Here is a 24682-nt window from a genome sequence, read left to right as displayed (position 1 = left end):
GTAAATTCAGCGTGGAACAACAGTTAAAAAAAGAATGTTAAAAAATGAGCCAAGTCGATCGCAATTCGTTTTGTAACAGGTCTAGACAGGTTTTACTCTGTTGGAGTCAAAAAGAAAAGAGAAGTGAGTTTTGGCTCCGCTTTGCCTAACCAGTTTTCTGAAGGCATGAGCTCTTGCGACCTACAGCCCACTTCATCACGGGTACAGCTTGTAATATGTTTGGCCGCATACGAACCCAGAAGGATAACTACTGCACCGTAGTCTGTTACCAGTAGCAAGAGGCCCTCCTATTTCTATCTTCAAGCCTCCCTCATGGAAACACTGAAAAGTTCCATAGCCTTCATTTGTACTCTCTTTTCAATAATTTTAATCTGCAGGAATGGTCTAAATACAAGAGCCTTGTAATAAAGCTGAAGGAGAATTTGACTCTCTAGATTCCAGGAATAATGCAAATTATAACCATTCTAATCTATAACATTCCAGGACAAAAGCATTAAACATTAGCCTTGTCACATTTCTCCAGAGTCTTTAACATTTTAAAATATATTCCCATTTTTAAGATGGCAAAGTCCAAACAGTACTATATGGAAGAGATCTGGGTTTGATTTTTGAGCTGGTGAGCCTACTTTATGTGCCTCCAATATTCTTCGATTATTTCTTCCAGAAAATAACTTAAAATTAATCAAAACTGGTAAAAGGCTAATTTGGTGTTAATGTCCCTGTACTTTTCTGTAGCCTGATTACTTGACAGGGTTGGGTGTTTTAATTGGTTGAGTAACTGAAGAATCCAATTCCCAACAGCAGCCAAAGAGCAAGAGGCCCATAAAAAGAGAGAGAGAATCTTCCTCCATCAAGATCGTGCAAGATTCCTTTTCTTGCCTGGAAACCTGGCATATTTAAAATCTAACTTCAGTAGATTATCAAGAGCAATCACACGCCTTGAAACTGTAGAAGCCCAGAATTAAGAAAACAGAGCAAGGCATACTTGCCCCGAGAACAACCCTGGGAGGATACCTTTCCCACCCAGATCATGCCAGGATCCAGGTCGGAAGATCTGGGGGGCTGAGTATATCACCACTAGCACAAGAAAGGCCAGAAGTAGGCTTGATGTTCTCCTTAAGTATTTTGGGACAAGGTGGAGAAATGTTTTCCTCTTGGAGAGTTTCAAGAAGTTAAGACTGATAAAACATTGGCAGGAGAAGTTATCCGAACGTTGAGACTGTTAATGTTGAGGTACACCTGTTTGTTTGTTTTTTCATTTTTACATAAACCTGTTGAATTGAAAATGGAAATTGTTGGCCATTTGTAAGAAGGAAGGTGGCTTTGAGGGAGGAGCATGGACAACCTGACACCCAGCCAGAATTTTGTAAGGATCTCTGTACAATGATGGTTATTTCAAATATTCCCTTAAATAAATTAGGCAGTGGTAGCCTCAGACATTCCTTGGAAAAGTATACCAGTCGCCTGATTCCAAATGAATCAACTATAAGGAAAAATTACATCTCTGCCTGCTATGAAGATAAGATTGGCTGATGACAACAATAAGATGGGTTTTGATGGATGAAACTGATGCAATTGGCACTTAAATGTGACAAGCCTGTTGAAGTATTTTTTTGACGTGAAACTGTACAAAAGGTAAACAATTCCACTATCGCTATCTTCTTTGATGATTTTGTGAAACTACTCTGGCCAAGATGGTGTAAAAAGGGGAAATATCTTCCTCTTTGTAACGGATGACACTCCATACATGACAAAGGCAGCCAAGGGACATATGATATGGTTCATTTTGTATGGCTTTTTCTCTCCAATCTATTGTGGTGTGTTGGAAGACTTGGATGAATTCAGCTGTGTATCCTTCCACAATTTATGATTCCTTGAAGCAGAAATTTAAAAGAAATTGACTGTTGGGAATCTTCCTCCATCAAGATCGTGCAAGATTCCTTTTCTTGCCTGGAAACCTGGCATATTTAAAATCTAACTTCAGTAGATTATCAAGAGCAATCACACGCCTTGAAACTGTAGGAATGAAATTTATTGATCCACTGAAAACAAAAAAAAAAACAGTGTGGTTTAAAGGTAGCAAAAGAGAAAGTGGCTGAAAAAAATCAGTGATAACTGCGAAGAGTGCTGCGAACTAATCTGGGTTACTCAACACTTGGCAAAATAAGTAACATTCTAAATGGATTTGCAGCAAAATTTGATGACTTTGAGCTAGAATTTTCTCCAAATTAGTTGCATTTTTCAAACTTGTTCATATAACCTCTTGCGATGTCAAACTTGAGTTTCTCCAGATGCAAAAACATACTGACAGACAACAGAAGGAGTTCTGAGTTTGATAACCTCAAGATACACATGATCATCTAGTGAAATTCTGATATATTTTACTCTCAAACTGTTCATTTGATTCCTTCAGTACTAAAACTGCACTGAAAATGAGGAACACACATTTTAATTTTTATGTTCATGTATAAGTGCAGATTTTTAAAAATTGGGTTCTCATCTCAGAAAATTTGTAAAGTCATATTTTTTGTTTAATTCATTATATTTAAACTGTTTTAAAGTAATAAATGCTTGCATATTTCTGACATTTTAGGTCATAGAAATCCTTACAATCGTTACAGTGGACCCTCGACTTACAGACGGCTCGACTTACAGACTTTTCGAGTTACAGACTTCTCTGGCTGCAAAATTTAGATTCGACTTGCAGCCAGAGAATCGACTTACAGACCAGAAAAAAACCAAAATGGAATAAAAATAGAATAAAAACCACTGGTTATGGGATTAATCGGTTTTCAGTGCATTGTAGGTCAATGGAGATTCGACTTACAGACTTTTCGACTTGCAGCCACCATTCCAATACAGATTAATTCCTTAAGTAGAGGGTCCACTGTATTAGTTTGCAGACACACATGAGTACGTATAGGCCAAAGAAGGACTTAGAATTCTTGAAGCAATGTCTGAGAGGCAGCTTTCCATGGATAAGGATAACGAGGTTGAGGCTTAATCTATACAAGATGCAGGTATTGTTAGTAGAAAAACTGTCTCTTCCGGGTGGAGGATTGCAACTACGTTTAGTTGTATTTGCTTTCAAGGCCCAAGTGTGCATTTTACAAATCCTACTCAATGATATTTGGGAAAGTTAAAATGATAGACAGTTGTGTTTTTTAGCAGCTTAGGTTGTTATATTGACCACAGCTCTTATCTGGAGAGGACTGACCTTGCCTCTGCTATCTCTGCATTAGGTACCTCCAGACTAGCCTACTGTAATGCATTCTGTGCAGGGCTGCCTTTAGATTTTCTATATCCTACTTCAATCATCAATCCAGAAGGAGACTGCAGTCAAGAAATCAGATGAAGGGTTTGGAAGGGTAGATATGTAAGAGCTACTAAAGATCCTCAAGTGTGAAGATGTGTTATAGAGATCAAAGTCAAGATCATCCATAGTTTGATATTCCCAGTTACTATGTGCAGATGTGAAACCTGGACAGTGAAGAAAGCCAACACAAAAAAGAAGTGAAGAAAGCCAACACAAAAAAGATAATTTGAAATGTGGTAATGGAGGGGAGCTTTACAATGAACAGTCAGAAAGGCAAATAAGTAGGTTCCTAGTCAAATCTGAACTTTCTCTAGAAGCAAAAATAACTAAATTGAGGCTATGTAGCTTGAGTACATCATGAGAAAACAAGACTTGGTGGGAAAGAAAATAATGCTGAGAAAATCTGAAGGCACCAGGACAACTAAATAAGAAATCCATGACTCAGTAAAGGAAGCCACGTTCTGTTAATGGCAGGGCTGTTAATGGCAGGACCTTCTAGAGATCACTAATTAATAGACTCCCTGTAAGAAGTGACTTATCAGTACATAACAACAGTTGGGATTATTGGGATTATAATGTAGCATTTACTTGATTAGAAGCTCCAAAAAGGATGCAACAATGTGACCATGTTTTGTGGGGGGGTGAATTTTTGGTCTGAATTTCCGTATGTTTAGGGGAAAGCTTCAACCATATTAATTTGCTTTAAAGAATTTATTTAGTGAAAGATGTCTATTCATTCTAACAGTTTAAAATACGGAGATTCCTCAAAGAGGGAAAAAACCTTTGGTTTAAAGCAAACTAGTATGATTGAAGCTGTCCCCTCAAAATATAATACTGGTACTTTGGGTTATGTTGGGAAGCAACTGGAGAAGTAATGCAGAGAAGCCAGCAAGGATAAATATTTTATATCCATAACATAATGTGTTTGATATAAAGCAGGGATGGACAAACTCCAAAGGTCTAAAAGGACATCTGCCCCACGTTTTTCTCACAGTGGTAGGGTTTTTAAGTTGAAACCCCACCCATGTCAATATAGGGAAGGGTTTTTTAAAAAGAAAAGTGGAGTATTTGGTGGGCCTCAAATCAAGGCTAAATTGCAACCCAGGGGGCCAGTTTTTCTTTGACTCTATTTGTTTCACTATACAGTACGCAAATTATATGTGCACAGGTGGCTAGTCAGACATATTGCAAACCCAACACTGCTTTTCTATAACTCAGAGCATATGTAATGGTGTTTAGTTGCTTTCCGTTAGAATGGAAAAACAATGTTGAATATAGGAGCATATGTAACTTATTGCTCATTTCAATGCTGCATAAAGACATTAAGAGGATGATCTTGTGCGGAGAAACACTGAAATCACAGGTTTTATTGTATGAATGCAACACTGACATAGCTGACTGTACAGTCATTCCAGCCTGTTTATACTCTGAAGCACAACAGGTCATAAAATACTTATGAATTAGGGAATTTGACATTGTATAAACATGATATTTGACAGTCTTGGTAAGCAGTGCCATTTGTGTCTTCACACATATTAAGCATCAAGCCAAAGATATGTATTTTAGGAGGCTAAAACACATCCAGCCACTACCACACACTTTGCCCCAGCACATTTTGTGATCCACAGAGCTTCCATATTTTCTGGTTTAAATTTCATTTTGCTTTCTTTCACCATATGAATATCTGACTAAAGGTGAGTGAACAAGCTGTGGTTACTCTTGAGTAAGCATATAGTGGAAAAGCATCTTTGGCTGTTGTGGGTTTTTTTGGCTCTTTGGCCGGGTTCTGAAGGTTGTTCTTCCTGATGTTTCGCCAGTCTCTGTGGCCGGCATCTTAGATGGCAAAACGTCAGGAAGAACAACCTTCAGAACATGGCCAAAGAGCCCGAAAAACCCACAGCACGTATTAGATCCCGGCCATGAAAGCCTTCGCGAATACATCCTTGGCTATTTCTCTGGGTGTCTGTGAATTTCGTTGTATGTGTATATACTTACAATGACAATAAATTATTATTATTATTATTAGTTTGAATTGGCATAAACAGTAAGAACTCCCTTTTAATCACCAGGCTTTCCTAACTGAGTTTTCACAAGACCTGCCTCTCAGACCTGTGAGTTCATTTAACAGTGAGTTCACTATATTGCGGTCTACCTTTCTTTGGTCCTGACCTGATAGTTCTCCCAGGGGAAAGTGAAAACAACATGGAGGATATATCAGGGGCCTCCAATTAACTCTCCTCAGACTGAAGAAGCTACTTGGATGAGTAACGAAACTTTTCAACCTAATAAGAAATAAGTCCAGTTGCCATGACTCAACTTCCATGTATTTCCTGCACCTTGGATGTAACTTGGAAATGGAACTATGTAACTAGTTCAGTTACAACCTTCCCTCGTAGGACAAAGAATCTTTCAGATATACAGTACTTTAATTCCAAGTGACCTGAATATTTTCTTTCTTTTTCTTATTCTGCCTTTTTCTTCTAGTGTCCCCTGTCTTTGAACTGTCTGCCTACACTCTAAGTTTAAATGCTGTCTTTTGTTATATGTCAGTTATAAAATGTATTTCTCAGTTTATAATATCGCTGTCAGAATGGATGACAATGTAATTTAATAAGATCACTTAGAATTTCTCATAAACCCAAGGTGCATAGAAAATCAACTGCATAGAAAATCATATTGTAGAAAATATACGCCCATTCACAACTATCAATCCATCATCAGCAAGCAAGGTTACTTCATGGAACTAGTTAAATCAAAGTTAAGTCTTACTTGTGCTTTCATTACTAGGAAGATGCTATTAGGTGTTGAATTAATTCCTACCATTTATATACATATTATGTTGTGTTTTTTAACCACTCCTTCCCTCTAGTTATTTATCTCTAGAGGACCACGGCACACAGTTGTACTGGCATATGATACATGGGCGATATATAATCAGTTTTGATAATGAGGAAGATCATATGTATAAATACATTTTTTAGAAATAGCGTATGTTAGGGTTGTGCATGCTACAGTATTAGTGTGGCAAGAGATGCAGGCTTTCACATGCTTATAATGTTTGATTTTTTAAAAAATGTTTAGTTAATTTACTGTATTCTGTAAAGATATTTATGTTGGTGTTATCTGGGTGAGGACTGTTTGCTTCTGGGGGGGCAGGGTGAGCTGGGGGTGGACTTTGTGACTACATCCCTGGATTGTGTTATCTGGGAAGAGTTTGTGGCATTTCTCTTTTGTTGTTCTTGGTGTTGTGTTGTTGTTGGTTCTGGTGAGTCTTTGGGTGCCACACAGCCTATTCTTGGGTGAGTGGCTGCTTCCTTGTCTTTTCTACTATGCTGCCCATGTCCACAGTGGGTGGCACTAAACTGATTCTGTTGTTTTCTTCTTTCTCGGTTATTGTTGCCTACTTTGGGAATAGATTGATTTTCTATTGCCTTGCCTCTACTTTTTAGGAGTAGTTTTTAGGATTCTTTAAGGCATTTGGAGTGGTGGAAAACAGAAACAGGGAACATGAAATGGATAAGAAACTTGAAAGAGGCTTTCCCTTTCATGTAAAATGAAATGACTGGTACGTAAAACATATGAAAACAATAGAGGCACCACATAGAAGAACCCATAACAAAAGAAATATGAAACAGTTTCCATGCAAAAATTTAGCCTTACTGCATAGCCTTGGCATATTGTGTAAGTAATGCCACTGAAGTTCATTATGTCACACAGAAAAATACCATTGTGAAACACTGCATGTAAAACTGTGATAAAATACAGGCTGTTGAATTTGATTGATTTCCTAACATTTTGCCTTAATCCACATCAGCCTTACTCGAGCACCGTAACAAGTTCTCTGTCTTAACAAATCTGAAGTGGTTGTGACAAACAGGGGCTCCCAAAAACAATGTAAATGCCATTCAAGTTTTGGTTTCCGACCACCATCAAACTATTATTTCAGTCCTTGTCTGATTGAAGGCCTCCCAAACTTTGCAACAGTTCCTATGGACCTGCGCCAAACTATTCCATGCAGCTTCAGCCTGCCACATCAGCTCATCTCTCCATCTGGCTCACAGCCATCCTTGTGTTTCATCTGCAGCTCACTCAAACCTTCAGCCTATAGTATTGACTTTTCTGTTTTAAGTATGAAGTTCATCTATTTCCAGAGACTCTAGTTCAGTCACCATGCCTTTTCCTTTGGCCTGTGAGTTTCTGATTTCAACAACAGTTTGTTCATTTTGTGTTATCTACTCTTTACATAACACGATTCCTGTGGGACTCACTGGAATGTACTAGAAACTGAATGTTGTAAGATTTATAATTAAAATATTTTCCTTGCTGACAATGTCCACCACTTTGTCTCATGAATGTTATTGTAACCAGATTCTTTCAGGAAGTCTGGACTATTTGTAATATTATTATCTGATAGCCTATGCTGCAATATTCTGTTTTCTTTGTTCTAAAAAGCACTATGCAGATGGATTACCATCATCCAGAATATATAGCTCCTTTTATTTGAATCTTGTATTGGTTAACATTTTCAAGTTTTATTCCCAGAAACTGATAAATAACGTATGTCTTTAAAGCTCATATTCAACTACATGAAACGTTGCCCAAATTGAAAAAAATTATTTACAAAAAAAAAAAAAATCACTACACATATATCCACCTCACCAGAAAATATATGTTTTTGTGAGAATGATAAAAGCTCCCACAAGGACCAGGGCTTGGAGAAGTGACCATGCTGCCTGAGGGATTCTGGGAGTTTTCATCCAAATTATGTAATTCTTCCGAGCTGGGCTAACAACACTTTCTGAGGCAAAGTTCCAAGTTCCTCTTGGATTCTACCTCAGTATAGCTTGTGCTGCTGTCTGTGCACAGACAGACAAATCACACATACACACATGCAGTGGGTTGTAGCATTCTAGTTCCCCTGGCTGTTCTATTTTGGGGGAGGCTATTGTTTGTTTGTTTTTCTGGGAAGATCACTAGGAAACTATCTGAAATATTTTCTAGTATATATAGCACAGTAGTTCATGCTTATAGCTCTGGGGCTTTTTCCTGAACTTTAAGCCAGGGAGCCATCCCTCAGCACTGCAGCAATTAAGTGTAATTTAATTTAGAAAGTACGCTTCCCCCTCCCCATCACCCAGGTTACTTGGAATGCTCTTATGAAGAAGCTACAGCCACTTACAGAGTATGGGGGCAGCAGCAAATATTGTTCTCTCTCTCTCCTTCTCTCTCTCTCTTTCTCTGAGTGTTGCTGATGACTGCTCCTTTCATGCACACACAGCATTTTTTTCACTATTACATCCAGTAAGGTAAAGCTTCCACAGATATTGCTAACTATCTGTTTTAGTTCATGTATGTGCTGTTCCTGATAGCAGTTTCCCAGCATGCATGTAACAAACAGAAGCATAGTTTTGATGATACATGTGTTGTCCTGTCACCAAAAATGTCTTGCTGGGTGTCCTACACTACAGCACCTTAGACAGATGAACAGATTGCTTGCTTTTCAGAATACTGGCTTGACAGGTATACAGTATTTCTATTAACAAGTACAGAGCACTCCCAACTTCTCCAAGCAATTATGAGTTCTAGTGGTGCACAGCTTACCCGGTTCTAGTTGCATCTGGAAAGGAGAAAGAGGCTTATGGCATTTGGATATGAGTGTGTTCATTGGCAAAGATACAGTCTACAAGAGATTGACAAACTCCACTGTTCGTATAGCACATCTCCAGGAAAGCAGCTCAAGACACTGTAAGCTTTTAGAAACTGCCACACTCGGCTTGTTCACTTTGAGTGCTTCCAAACATACAATTTCTAACACAAATCAGAAGAATCTGTGAGACTTCTGTATTTTCTTCCTCAATAAATTTTTTCTTCTCCCATTCTCCCCCGCCCCAGTTTGAAAGAGAAAAAAAACAGTGGGTGATGGTCAACATTCCAAGTAGCATAGATGTGTGACTGCACAGCACTGCATTGGTGCCATACACCCTTAGAGAATGTTGTGCTCATTTGGTTCTAGTAGCAGCTGGAACCCTGTGCATTCAGAGAAAATTAGAAGAATTATGGTGATGGTATAAACAGCAAGGGATCTAGTCCCCCAAAGGCGGGGCGATTACAAAGAGATCTGTTCATAACTTCTGTCTCACTTAATAGCAGCCCATGTTCTTCTCCTCGCTTGCCCTGTCTCCCAAGCTAGAAGGAGGAATTGAATGTGAGGCATCTCAGCCATTATCTATGCTTGGGAGAACATTCAGCCTCCACAGCTAATATGGCCTGCAAATTAAGACTTCCAATCTGTGTAGTGAGTTGTTTTCTTCTGTCTCAAGCCACACACGCTCTAGTCGGAAGGACATTCCCTTGTGCAACCTTGCCAACTGGGGCAAGAGAAATTCAGAGAGATCTATTATTCCCAATGATTGATCATTGATAATAGAAGGATCCCCCACTCTCCTATGTCTCTTAATGTCTTCTAGTCTACGGAGGTCTACAGAATGAGGTATTATCCATAAATTTCTCCACAGTGATTCCTAACCCCTGACTGTTTTTGTTTGTTTGTTTGTGTGTGTGTTTTTTTTTCTATCTCAATATTCATACGAATATATTACCTGGCTATTCATTTATAAAAAGGAGTGTACAAAGGTAGGCCTGTCCAGAGCTATTATGGTAATCTGCACAATCTCCAATATTTAGAACAACACAAGTTGGAAGTGACCCTAGAGGTCTTCCAGTACAAACACAAAGACACACTGTTTACAGGAATATTATTTAAGAGCCACGGGCCTGTAATGCTCTTCTCTCCCCATCTACCCCAAAAAAGAAAGAAAAAGAAGGAAAAAGGTGGCCATAAGTGAGATCTCTATGACAACATACATAAACATTTAGTGATTTGTGGTTGTCGTCATTTAGTCGTGTCCGACTTCGTGACCCCATGGACCAGAGCACCCCAGGCCCCCCTGTCTTCCACTGCCTCCCGTAGTTGTGTCAAATTCATGTTGGTAGTTTTGATGACACTGTCCAGCCATCTCATTCTCTGTCGTCCCCTTCTCCTCTTGCCGTCACACTTTCCCAACATCAAGGTCTTTTCCAAGGAGTCTTCTCTTCTCATGAGATGGCCAAAGTACTGGAGCCTCAGCTTCAGGATCTGTCCTTCCAGTGAGCACTTAGGGTTAATTTCCTTTAGAACTGATAGGTTTGTTCTCCTTGCAGTCCAGGGGACTCTCAAGAACCTCCTCCAGCACCACAATTCAAAGGCATCAATTATTCGGTGGTCTGCTTTCTTTATGGTCCAGCTCTCACTCCCATACATCACTACAGGAAAAACCATAGCTTTGACTATTCAGACTTTTGTTGGCAAGATGATGTCTCTGCTTTTTAAGATTCTGTTTAGGTTTGTCATCGCTTTCCTCCCAAGAAGCAGGCATCTTTTAATTTCGTGGCTGCTGTCTCCATCTGCAGTGAACATGGAGCCCAAGAAAATAAAATCTGTCACTGCCTCCATATCTTCCCCTTCTATTTCCCAGGAGGTGATGGGACCAGTGGCCATGATCTTAGTTTTTTTGATGTTGAATTTCAGACCGTTTTTTGCACTTTATTCTTTCACCCTCATTACAAGGTTCTTTAATTCCTCCTCACTTTCTGCCATCAGAGTGGTATCTGCATATCGGAGGTTGTTGATATTTCTTCCGGCAATCTTAATTCCGGCTTGGGATTCCTCCAGTCCAGCCTTCCGCATGATGTATTCTGCATGATGTATTAAGTTAAATAAGCTGGGGGACAATATACAGCCTTGTTGTACTCCTTTCCCAATTTTGAACCAATCATTTGTGATTTGTGGTAGTTGCACATTATTACACAAACACTGTATAATCCGCAGGACACAGAAATTAGGCAACGTACCAAGGCAATATACTCATCCTCTTTGTAACCTTTCATACATTTGTGTAACATGAAGCAGCTGCGTAATAACTCTGACCCATAATCTGTATTCTAATTAGGCATGGGAAAGTAATTATGCATAGTCTATTTTTAAACATAAATGACCATAATTTATGTAGACTAAATTAAATCAGGCTAAATTGAGAAATGAGAGATTGCATACCTCATGATCCACAAGGAATAGATTCCAAGCACTGTGACATTTTTCTGGGAGGCCTGCAATCATCTAGCATGGCATAGCAACAGCAGTCATGAGATGTATGGTCCCACAAAAGTTGATGTAAGAATCAACTTCAAATAAAACTGCCTGTTCCTTCATGCCATTGCAGTCCCATGCCTGGATTCCAACACAGAGACAGCTCACAGCAGAGAACCGTGAAGTCCTTGTGAGTGTGCAAGAGCCATTCTTTCCAATATCAGTAAAGTTGCTTCCATCTATAGCAGGAGTGGGGAATGTGTCACCTTCCAGATGTTGTTGCAATAAAAGTTCCACCAGCCCTCACCAATACAAGCAATGATGCAAGATGTTAGGATCTCCAGTCCAACAACCTCTGAAGGGCCATGGTTTGCCTCCCAGTTGTAGACAGGAAAGATCTTTTCTTGTTTCCTTTTTCTGTATGATCATCTCATCCCTTGTTGCAAGTTTCATCTCTTTTGATAACTCTGTTCCTTGTCCTGCATTTGGCTTAAATCCATATTTCTACTTCCTCCCCACTTCTGCCTGTGTAGGACTACTATTATGGCCTGCGGACCATGTCTGTTGATCTTATGGTGGCTGCTTAAAATTTTAACATAATTGATCTTACGCTGCATATCATTTAGTTATTGACTAGTTATCTGATCTCCATTCTGGGATGATACCAGTTTTTCTTGATTTGGAGCAAGTTTAATTATAACTAGTCCTCCTTCTGCCATCTTTCCCTTGACTGTATTGAGAGACAGCACTGAGGAGTGGTGGGATCACTTTTCCTCCCCGCGATAAAGTACAGCATGAGCTACAACTTCTCTGTACGGTGAAAAATCCTTTTTCTGCAAATTGACATTATTTCAGCCATAAAATTCTTACCCTCTCACTGTCTGCCTTGCTAATGCATTGGGGGGGGGGGCGTGCCAGGATAATTTCATGTACTAAATCATTCTCCTTCTGTGGCAATTTATATTGAAATTATTGCTGGAGTGAACTGATGTACAAATGGCTCCAAAGAGAAAAAACGATAAGGACAGCAGAATCCATATTTTAGAACAGAGAAGTAGCAGTGCCAATGCAGAGGAAGGCTTTTAGTACAGCCAATCTGACAGCATTACAAATCGACTCTCTGCTGCATTACTCTTGAGCTGTGATACAAGGCTTATGTGTTACTTTTGGGTTTTGGCACAGCTTTTTGTTCTGGTATGCTAGAGGCCTGGAATCTAGTCTTGATGTGATGTAACCAGTCTGGTAGCTTATAAATAACATGAGGTAGCAGTACATTGTATTCTGTTATTGTTGTCTCTTGTTTTTACGACTTAGTGCACCAAAGGAGGGAAAATCCTGAATCATGAAAAGCATGTGTGTTTTCAGAGATCCTTTTACCTGATAGTTCACAGGTGTCTGGCCAGCTCCTTGGCAAATGGTATGAAGGATCAGACACTGCAAACTTAATATATCAGATATGTTGAATTACATTTAAAACACACATTTCTGTGCCTTTGTACATGAATAGACACATAGTTCTCTCTCAAATAATTAACACGGATCATTGTTTAATGAAACTGTATATGCAGTTGCGCTGCACAAGGCTAAATCATGTCACAGAGCAGGAGAAATGGATCCAAGCTGTTTATTACACCTGAAACAAAGAAATAGGAACAGAGTTTGGAAAAGTTACTTTTTAAAACCACCAGCTCTTGAAGCCCTCCAGCAAGCATGGTCAGCATGGTCCTAAAAGTAATTTTTACACATGTTGCACTTGTTTGTGCTTCATTTTCTTCCTAGATAAAATATAGAGAGGATCAAACTAGGGTGAATACTTGGTCAGCCTTGCTGTTTAGTCGTTTAGTCATGTCCGACTCTTCGTGAACCCCATGGACCAGAGCAGGCCAGGCCCTCCTGTCTTCCACTGCCTCCCTTGGTCAGCCTATCTCTGGTCAAATAAAAGAACTAATATGCATTGCATACATATGTGTGCAGAGCCTGGAAAAGGAACTTTTTCTACTACATCTCCCAGACTCCCCCAGAATCTGCCAGCTGTGGAGATTCTGAAAATTGTCCTTCAAAAACTTGTAGCTTTCTATGCTCTACATTTCATAGATGACCATTTGTAACCTCCACCCCACCCCAGAATGCCTTGTGCTGTTAGAGCATGAAACCCAGACAATTGAGTTGCCCAATAATCTTCTACACAGCAACATATCTAATTAGTAGAAATATGCATATGATAGACTTTTACAAGAAAAGCTGCAGTTAAAATCTGATTAAAATTAACATTCTAAATCTTCAATGAACGTATTAAGAAATTAACTTGCTGTTAATCTGATAATGCTTTCAGAGATTTATGAGGATTTACTTAATACTAAAGGTGCATTTCAGTGGCATACAGTCAAGTAATCTGTTTTATTGCTGTATGCTTTAAGACAGACAAGTTAAAACAAACTAATATTTTGTGTAACCCAATAATGTAAAACTACTCATGGTTTTCTCCTCTGATGAATCATCTCACATATTCCACTGGTCCCGAGTGCCAGATATCCCTGGCTTTGTGACTATATCAGGTAACTGCAGGACAGCTCTAGAATATAAACCTGGCTGCAATTTGTAGACGGGCTATGTTACTTGCAGAAGTTTGAATATTGTACATGCTCCTTGTTTTTCATTTTTTCCCCTTCATTTTTCTCTGTTTTGTACTGATTGATCTTGATTTCTGTATAGGTTATATGACCGCAATAAACATGATGATGATGATCTTTCCTTACAGAAACCCCCATCAAAATTCTGCAGTGTCCTTCAGGCTGAGCTGGTACGCCTGCTGCTCAACACATAGATTATTGGCAACATGGAAGAATGAAGGTATCCACACAAATCCTCGTCCGACCAATTTATGTGATTTCTCAACTATTTCTACCTGCTTCATTTGACTAAAATCTTATTCATACTACTGAGGTAGCAATTGCATCCTGCATTTTAATCTGTTTTATAGTCCGTTGCAGCATTCACTATTCGGAATCCATCTGAAAACACCGACCAGATCATGGAGCACAAGTGTTGTAGGAAGACAACAGTTTACTTTTTAAAATTAACAGTTTTTTAAAAAAATGAAAATATGGTTCAGCTCTCCCTTCTTTGTATAACTATGGAAAACATGGAACTCAGAATGGAGAACATGAGATCAAGAGCAGAAGGACAAGACTGAAAAACAGATCTGTGATAGAGACAAATGCCCCTCACTTCCGTTTTGTCACAGTGTCATCCACCCATTTTTGTGTGAAGGAAGGCATCCAGGACATCATTCATTCTGCCATGAACTGAGCGCAACACATGTAGAAAACATTCTTTGCTTGGGAGCCTTTCTGCTAAGCAGTCAGACTCCCCGATGCCCTGAGCTCTGCAGACAAGCTCCTTAAAAGAAGAGTAAGAGCCAGACTGGGATTCCATAGCCAGACAACACAGGGATGCTTCACCTGCCAGAAATCAGGAAAGGTACCTTTTTTGGACTGCATTGAATGTTTCAGCTGTTGGATTCTGGGAGACATAATCCTGAAAAAGTAACTTCTCCAATCTTTCCCTTGGATACCAAGGAGCTTCTTCAACTCTGTTTGAAGACTTGCCTTGGTTCCTGACTCTCTACTTCGTGCTGCATCTCTCCTGGCCACAGGTACAGAGAGATCCAGTAGGACAGTCTAGAGTCCTTGGTGCGGTGTGCACTTGGCTGCTGGAAGACGCTTTCTTCCTTGGCTTACAACAGAGGAAAGATCAACTGCAGAGAAGGAGAAAGGCCCATGTGCAAAAAAAAAAAAACTAGAAGCACACTCAGCTGCGATCACCAGCCCAGGGTGTGAAGAAATCGGTAGCCATTGCAGAAGCCCCTGGTTTCTTACAAGCCTTTGCTGGGTTAAGTCTTCATTAGTTGCCAAGTATGTGCCCTGAAGGGAATACTGTATCTCTTTCCTCCTGTTTGAAGCAAATTACATCATAGAAACCAACAAAGGAAGGCAATACTTTCTGCCAAACAATGGAATCAGCTGCTTATCAGGTTGAAGATAAGGAGCAAATGTTTTATTTTCTTTGTGAATAAGCACATGTGAGTTTTAAAGGAATGAAAAAACAGCTCTGCTCTCTATGTAGAATGTTGGTTACCTGGTTTTCTTGTAAATTAATTGTTCTTTAAAGAAAGTGGCAAGATGTTTGTTTTGCACCATAAACTATGAGAAGAATTTGTAACAAAGCCCAGCCCTGCTGTTGAGAAGTGGCATGGAACAGTCAATAATAAGGGTCAACAAGCCATTAACAACTGCAGATTGATAATCTTGACGACTGTTATCTGACAAATCACTGCTGTATTGTGGGCTCTGGCAATCCTGTTAGAAGGAGACTAAAGGTTTAACACTGATGGTCAGAACATTTAACCTACAGTACAATTAAACAACTGCCACTATGTACAGCAAGTGCAAGTTGATGATTGATGCTCATGTACTTCTTTTACAGGGAACCATTTTACAGCAAATGAGATGCCAGACTGAAAAGGTATGGTTGCAAACTACACCTTTTCAGATTTCAGGAAGAAAACTATGTTTTCAAATGATGGTAGATATTAAAAGACTCCTAGATGTATTAAACATCTAGAGGAAGGGCTATGTTAAACCGTTCTGCTTCTTTTGCTAGTTTACCGCACATGCACTCATGGCATGTGAAATCAAAGAGAAAAAACAACTTCCCATCCCCAAACAGTATGATGTGTTGCAATTCAGATTTCTTGCATGTAATGTGTTAAGAATAACAAACCCAGAGAATTGGCAACTCTGAGGAGTCTTAGGTTCTTTGTTGCTGTCAGGAAAAGCACGTTTAATGGCATGCCCTTAACCACAGAGTCTACTCCCCTTACTTTGATTAGTTACCGTTGTTCCCATACAGGTCTTGGATAAAACACAAGGCTAAAATACACAGCTTATACTACACATGGCCTAGGTCTGGGTTGGCCATACTAGAAGGTTTTTGGTGTCATGAAAGAGCAGCAAGTTATTGTTTAATCTGTTGTATTTTTAACAACCACTGACCATGTTAGGCACATCCAGATAGAGGAAATTGGAGCAGTCTGGTTCGCATTTAAAAGGCTACTCTCTTGGATGAAATTTATATGATTTCTCACTTGAGTGATTCTTCTATTCACACTGATCAATGTTTTTCTCCCATTGTCTCAATTTGTTCTCTTTTCCATTAACAATTTCCCCCTTTCTGCTCCCTTTCCCACCTGTCCCAGCAGCCATCATTCAGAGGGCCATGGCAACTTTCATCTTTTTTAAAAAATTAAATAAAATAAGACACATAGCAATAGAGCAAAGCATCTACCTAGTATGGTACACTTAATACCTTCCAGTGTATCTCATTTATCTAAAATAGGAGTGCATCAATAGGAAAATATATTTTAAAAATTTAAAGTGGTGAAGTAGATGAAAATAGAGGAGGGGTGATTCTCTGTCATCTCTTTCGGGGTTTTCACCTCAGAAAACACCACACACAGCTCAATTTTGGGGCAGACCAGCCATCGGCAAGGCTACAGAACAGGCTAATTAGTAATGTTCCGAATGTCACCCCCAAAACCCTCTAGCGGTACTACTGTGCCAAAAAGGAACAGGACAGTTCTAAAAAGGGCCAGGAAGATTGCTCTAAGTCAAAACACGTGTGAACACCATAAACCAAATATCACCAAAAGTGATCTAAATTTCAAGCTATTCTGCCAATGAGGACATGTGATGGAAGCTGTAGACCGTGATGTCAAAGAGCAAAGTATTCTACAGCCCTCAGCCACATAAAGGCCAGAAGTGATAGATATCTCCAGCAAGAGTCTTGGTTTGTTTGTTTGTTTGTTTGTTTGTTTATTTATTTATTTATTTATTTATTTATTTATTTATTTATATCCCGCCTATCTGGTCGGGTCAGGACCACTCTAGGCGGCTAACAACATAGAGTAATACAATAAATACATATAAAAACAATTTTTACATACTAAAACATTAACCAAGATAGAGGAAATAATAACAGGGGGAAGAAAAGGACGTCAGGAATTATCTGATGGGAAGGCCTGCCAAAACATCCACATTTTTAATTGATTCTTAAAAATACCCAGCGAGGGAGCCACGCAAATCTCAGGAGGTAGGTTGTTCCAAAGGCGAGGAGCCACTGCCGAGAAGGCCCGATTTCTTGTCTTTTCCTTCCGGGCCACTCTCACTGTTAGGCTCCTCAGCCTCACCTCCTGGCTCGCGCGAGTGACACGGGTAGATCTTGGTGGGTGTAGGCGTTCCGCCAAGTATCGAGGCCCTAAACCGTTTAGGGCTTTGTACGTAAGCATCAGCACTTTGAAGTCGATGCGGAATCGGATGGGCAGCCAATGCAATGCGGCCAGAGTGGGCGAAATATGTTGGTATTTTTTCATTCCACTAAGTAATCTGGCCGCCGCATTCTGCACCACCTGTAGTTTCCGCAGCAACCTCAAAGGTAGCCCCACATAGAGCACATTACAGTGGTCTAATCTCGAGATTACGAGCACATGCACCAAGGTAGTGAGTGCCCCAACATCAAGGTAGGACCGCAGCTGGGCTATCCGCCTGAGATGAAAAAAGGCGGAATGGACCACCGACGCCACCTGGGATTCCATAGGAAGCACGGGGTCCAGGTGGATCCCCAGGCTGCGGACCCCATCCCTGGTGGGCAGAGTCACCCCCCCCAAAAGAGAGGGAGTTTCCCAAATCCCCAGCTGTGTGGGCGCCCACCCTCAGTACCTCCGTCTTGTCCGGGTTCAGCCTCAGCCCGTTCTCCTGCATCCATTGCAGCAAGAAAGCTGCCATTTAATGCACAGCTCCAGGCAGAATGCTTTAGATTGACCAACGTAGAAGGATAGGCTGACCGTGTGTCATTTTAGCAGCCATTTCAGAACTTCTGATCTACTAACCCTGTTCCTTATCTGTGTAACTATTGTCCATGAGTTGTGGAAAATATGTTATCCATTGCTCCGTCTTAAGCAGCAAAATGTCTTGACTCAGCCTTGGCCCCCAACTATTCCAGGAGGAATTCAATATGGATATCAAAATTAAGAAGAAGAACTTCTGCTGAGACTCAAACATGCATGTTTCCTTTGCCTGGGGTTACAAACCATGTCCATGGTTTGAATAAGTGCTGTATTCAACAGCTATCAAGAGAGTCCAGAAACAGGAAGCTAGAAATAGTTTGATTATAAAACGCTGGAGCGTTTTCAAGTGCTGAGAGAACATGAAGTTGGCACTGTAGAGTTTGCCAGTCTTTTCTTTTCTTTTTCTTGGCTTCCACCACTAGTAGAACAATAACAAAGCAGAGCTGGCTATCCATGGACCTTACTGAAGGAAACAATGAGACATGTAGCTTGCTGCTAGAGATGAGGGCTGAAATCCTGCTGCTTAGTGTAGTAACTTGCACTAGAGTATGTCAGTTCAGAATGTCAGTTAAGTATGTAAGAAGAGAAGGGAAACAAAATGCAAGGGGGATAGGGAAAGTTACAGAAAATTGAATGCAGTCTTCCAAAGAATAGCAAGGAGACACAAGAAGGTCTTCTTAAATGAACAGTGCAAACAAAATGGGGGAAAAGAATAGAAAGGGAAAAACCAGAGATCTGTTCAAGAAAATTGGAGATATCAAGGGAACATTTTGTACAAAGATGGACATGATAATGGACGAAAATGGTAGGGATCTCACAGAAGCATAAGACATCAAGAAGAGGTGGCAAGAATACACAGAGGAATTATACCAGAAAGATCTGGATGTCCTGGACAACCCTGATAGTGTGATTGCTGACCTTGAGCCAGACATCCTGGAGAGTGAAGTCAAGCAGGCCTTAGAAAGCAGGGCTAACAACAAGGCCAGTGGAGGTGATGGCATACCAGTTGAACTATTTAAAATCTTAAAAGATGATGCAGTTAAGGTACTATACTCAATATGTCAGCATGTTTGGAAAACTCAGCAGCGGCCAGAGGATTGGAAAAGATCAGTCTACATCCCAATCCCAAAGAAAGGCAGTGCCAAAGAATGCTCCAACTACCATACAACTGCACTCATTTCACACGCTAGCAAGGTTATGCTCACAATCCTCCAAGGCAGTTTTCAGCAGTATGTGGACCGAGAACTCCCAGAAGTACAAGCTGGATTTCAAACGTGTAGAGGAAATTGCCAACATGCGCTGGATTATGGAGAAAGCAGAGAGTTCCAGAAAAACATCTACTGTACTTCTGCTTCATTGACTATGCAAAAGCCTTTAACTGTGTGGACCACAGCAAACTATGGCAAGTTCTTAAAGAAATGGGAGCGCCTGACCACCTTATCTATCTCCTGAGACATCTATGTGTAGGATAGGAAGCAACAGTTAGAACTGGATATGGAATAACTGATTGGTTCAAAATTGGGAAAGGAGTAGGACAAGGCTGTATATTGTCCCCCAGCTTATTTAACTTAATACATCATGCAGAATACATCATGCGGAAGGCTGGACTGGAGAAATCCCAAACTGGAATTAAGATTGCCGGAAGAAATATCAACAACCTCAGGTATGCAGATGATACTACTCTGATGGCAGAAAGTGAGGAGGAATTAAAGAACTTTGTAATGAGGGTGAAAGAGAAAAGTGCAAAAAACGGTCTGAAACACAACATCAAAAAGACTAAGATCATGGCCACTGGTTCCATCACCTCCTGGGAAATAGAAGGGGAAGATATGGAGGCAGTGACAGATTTTACTTTCTTGGGCTCCATGATCACTGCAGATGGTGACAGCAGCCATGAAATTAAAAGACGCCTGCTTCTTGGGAGGAAAGTGATGACAAACCTAGACAGAATCTTAAAAAGCAGAGACATCACCTTGCCGACAAAGGTCCACATAGCCAAAGCTATGGTTTTTCCAGTAGCGTTGTATGGAAGTGAGAGCTGGATCATAAAGAAGGCTGACCGCCGATGAATTGATGCTTTTGAATTGTGGTGCTGGAGCAGAATCTTCAGAGTCCCCTGTGCTAGTTATATTGTGCAAGGAGATCAAACCTATCAATTCTGAAGGAAATCAACCCTGAGTGCTCACTGGAAGGACAGATCCTGAAGCTGAGGCTCCAATACTTTGGCCATCTCATGAGAAGAGAAATCTCCCTGGAAAAGCCCCTGATGTTGGGAAAGTGTGAGGGCAAGAGGAGAAGGGGACGACAGAGGACGAGATGGTTGGACAGTGTCATCGAAGCTACCAACATGAATTTGACCCAACTCCGGGAGGCAGTGGAAGACAGGAGGGCCTGGCGTGCTCTGGTCCATGGGGTCATGAAGAGTTGGACACAATTTAATGACTAAACAACAAATGTCAGCTGAATCACTGGAATTTGGTTACTCAATTCTTACATAAATTCCATTGATTCAAACAGGTCTACTTCAGTTGTGACTTACTGTGTAATAAATCACAACAAGATTAGGCACATTTGAATCAAATGAACTGACAGAACTCACCAAATCCTCACTGATTCAATGGGCCTACTCTAGTAACACTACATTACACTAAACAACAGAATTTCAGCCCATAAAAGGAGGTTGAGCCAGACTGACTCCAGCAGAATGCCTAACAACTTGGCTTTGTGGCAGTGTTAAACTATCAACAAATCAGCCACTCAGTGATGTCATAAAGAAAGAATTGAAACAGAGGCAGTCAAGGTAGTGCAAAAGGAAGATGAAAAAGAAAAGCAATGCATTTATTTTGATTAACCAAGATATCATAAAAGAATGAGCAAGCTTTGGGGTTTTCCAGAACACTTCATCAAGTTAGATGATAAGCAAAGCAAGAGTGTAGGATTATTTCTGACTTAACATCTACAGGAATTTGCCACTGATAACAATGAGGAAGCAGCAAAAATGAGCAAACAGTCATACTCCTGTAGTAAACAATGTGTTCATGTGTAGCTTGCCGTTTAAATTCTTTATCGTCTCTTCAATGCCTCCTTTCTTCAGCTAGTTTTCTGTTTCATGTCACCTGCATGCATTGTGCTGCTTTTCCTCTAAACGGAAAATAACTGCAAAGCCAGCCTACGGCATGTTGTGCTGTTTATTTTTTAAAACAGATTTTTTAGGGTTTTTAAGGGTTATCCTAAGCGAGCCGCCTTGTACTTAGCAACTGCATTCTGTGACATTTATGATGGTTTATCATTTGATTCTAGTTGGATGAATTTTTTGTAGATTTGTTTAATCAGTTATTTTAGTAACTGCTTTCAACTCCCTAAAGCTGCTTGTTCTTCCAGTAAGAACCACAGAGTCTCATTCCACATGACTGTTAATTAACAGCATGTCTAAGGCAAAAAGTACAGCTATGAAGAAAAGGAGCTGTGGATTAGGGTTTAGGTAATCTCAGATTTGATCAAACTCCAGGAGGGAGTGGAAGACAGGAGGGCCTGGCGTACTCTGGTCCATTGGGTCACGAAGAGTCAGACACGACTTAACAACTAAACAACAACAACAATCTCAGCTACTTCTGTCTCAAACTCATTTTTTTAAAAGTGGGACGTTCAAGCAGCAATGGACTACACATGATGGAAGTCTTTATTTATTTATTTATTTATTTATTTATTTATTTATTTATTTATTTATTTATTTGATTTATTTGATTTATACCCCGCCTATCTGGCCCACCGGACCACTCTAGGCGGCTTCCAATATAAAATCAGATAATAAAAACATAGACAAATACATAATAATCAAACAGCAACAGCAGTAAAATAAAGAAGGAAAAGTAAGAGAGAAATCAAGAATTGGCTGGAGGGAAGGCCTGGATAACCATGTTTTAAGTTGGGTTTTAAAGGTGCCCAGCGTGGGGGCCGCGTGAATCTCCGGAGGGAGATCGTTCCAGAGGCGAGGATTATAGATTTGAAGCTTCTCCAGGTAGCATTTGTATAGTCTTATCTTTTTTTACCTGATTTAAAAAAAATAAGGAAAGCAGGCAGATATCTTAAAGATATGCTACTTACTTGGGAATAAATCCCACCAAGCACCAGATGAACACATACAGAACCAGGTTGTAAAATACAAGAAGCAGAACTGTTTGCACCAGAGCTTGGAAACATTCCATTTTGATCTCTACCTCCCGAATCCCACAACTAGCATGATCTGTGTCCAGGTTCACCACAGAATTCTTGGATCAATAGTCCAGAAAAGTCGCTTTTTCAAATTCAGATTTTGCACACATACTTCGAGTCCTCTCATGTGTCCTCCAGCATCCAGAAAGGTCCCACATGCCCTGTCACACCTATAGTGTGGATATACAGAGGCAGATGGTGAACCAGAGTAACCAAGATAAGTACCCCTGACAGTAGAATATGGCTGTCAATATCATTCCAGAACCCACACCATGGGAATATATTTCTCTCCACCACCACTGTTCTAAGGAATCAGTCTAAGAGATTTTTATAATACCTGTGAATGAGTCTTGAATTGCTCTGATTTTTCTCTTATTTATTTCTCATATAACATTCTGGAATAATTCTGTTTCTCCCTTTGCAGTAAATGTCAAAATTGGAAATGTCTTCCATATCACACAACATGATAGTAATTTATATTCTACTTCTCAGCCAAAAAGAAATACCAAATTAATAAAAAATGTAAACCAAATAACAGGATATATATAAGGAAACAGCACACAAAACCTCAAGTAACATCTTAAAAAGCAGAAGAAACATAAAACTAGAAGTAAAGGTAGGTAGGCCAATCAATCAATCTCCATTAAGGCAGAAGAGACATAAGATCAGGAGCAAGAACATACTTAGATTTCATTAACTGCTTAGCTAATAAAGACATTTTTCCTCCCCCAGTGGAAGGACTGGGAAGGTGAGCACAAATATTCCTTCTGAGGGAAGGAATTTCCAAAGTCCAGATGCCACTGCATAGGAAGCTCAATTCCACTCAGATACACAGCAGTATATCTCTAATGATGACAAGACATGGAATGGATATGTTTCTAGACATCTCAGCTGACTGGCAGTATCTTAGAGATGCAAGTGACCCTTCAGACATCCTGGATCTAAGCCACTAAGGCCTTTCAGGGTCAGCATCAGCACTCAGATTCAGATTGTTGGAATAAACTGGTATGTTACACAGCAGACAAGTACAGGAGCAATAATTTCCAAATAACTGCTGTTCATCTCTCATATATAGACCTAACAGCCTCATTCTCTACCAGTTGTAGTCAACTTCCAGCCACTTCACATGTAACCTAGTGCAGAGCACATTAAAAGGTTAAAGGTTCCCCTTGACATTTTTAGTCCAGTCGTGTCCGACTCTAGGGTGCAGTGCTCATCCCGTTTTTCAAGCCGTAGAGCCAGCGCTTGTCCTAAGACAGTTTTCATTGTCATGTGGCAAGCACAACTAGACAGGGAACGTTGTTACCTTCCCACCGAGGTGGTACCTATTTATCTACTCACATTTACATGCTTTCGAATGGCTAGGTTGGCAGGAGCTGGGACAAGCTACAGGAGCTCACTCTGTCGCATGGATTTGATCTTACAACTGCTGGTTTTCTGACCTTGCAGCACAGAGGCTTCTGTGTTTTAGCCCACAGCCCACCACGTCCCTGCAGAGCACATTACAATAATGTAATCAAAGCAAGTACAATGAGTGGCACATCTACTTCTTCTAGGAAAGCCACTGATAGTGCACCAACCAAAGCTGTGCAGGAGCACACCTAGCCACAGCACACCCTTTCAAATGTAGGACCAACACTTGCACTTGGAGAAGTCTCAGACTGTGTGCATGATCCTGCAATTCCAGACTAATTGCACAAGGTGACTATATATAGGTCCATGCACTTTACTGCAAGCGTAAAGTTCTGCTCTTTGCCACATAGGGCAGCAATAAACAATGGCTAGCATGTAGATGGAAGTCATTTCGTCTACCCCCACAAAGGAGCACACTGATCATCACTACAGTCCACTGAGTCTTCCTCCCCATGTTGCAGATCAAGCTGAAAGTTCCTAACAACTTGGAGTAGCTCTACTGGCCCATGTGGTGATAGTGGGGAGTAAATCTTTCCTAGTACTATCACTCTCCCAGGTGTGACTGTCACTAGAATTAGTTACAACCTGTGTTTGATCAAAAAATCTTCCTTCAAGTCACTGCAAACATGGTCCCTGTCAGTTTGTTGCCCCCAGCTCCACCAAATAAACAAAGTACTGAAAAGTTAGAGAGGATTATTTGGGAGCAGTTTCC

General features: G+C 40.3%; 1 protein-coding gene across 7 annotated transcripts in view; it reads right to left on the bottom strand.

Annotated features, from left to right (window-relative positions):
* RAF1 (Raf-1 proto-oncogene, serine/threonine kinase) overlaps positions 1-24682 on the bottom strand; it is a 126305-nt gene that overhangs the window by 75436 nt on the left and 26187 nt on the right. The gene's annotated exons all lie outside the window — the stretch shown is intronic.

The sequence above is a fragment of the Pogona vitticeps genome, chromosome 2, assembly GCF_051106095.1.
Source record: "Pogona vitticeps strain Pit_001003342236 chromosome 2, PviZW2.1, whole genome shotgun sequence".
Taxonomy (NCBI): domain Eukaryota; kingdom Metazoa; phylum Chordata; class Lepidosauria; order Squamata; family Agamidae; genus Pogona; species Pogona vitticeps.
The sequence above is the reverse complement of the archived record's forward strand: the minus strand, read 5'-3'. Positions and strand labels throughout refer to the sequence as shown.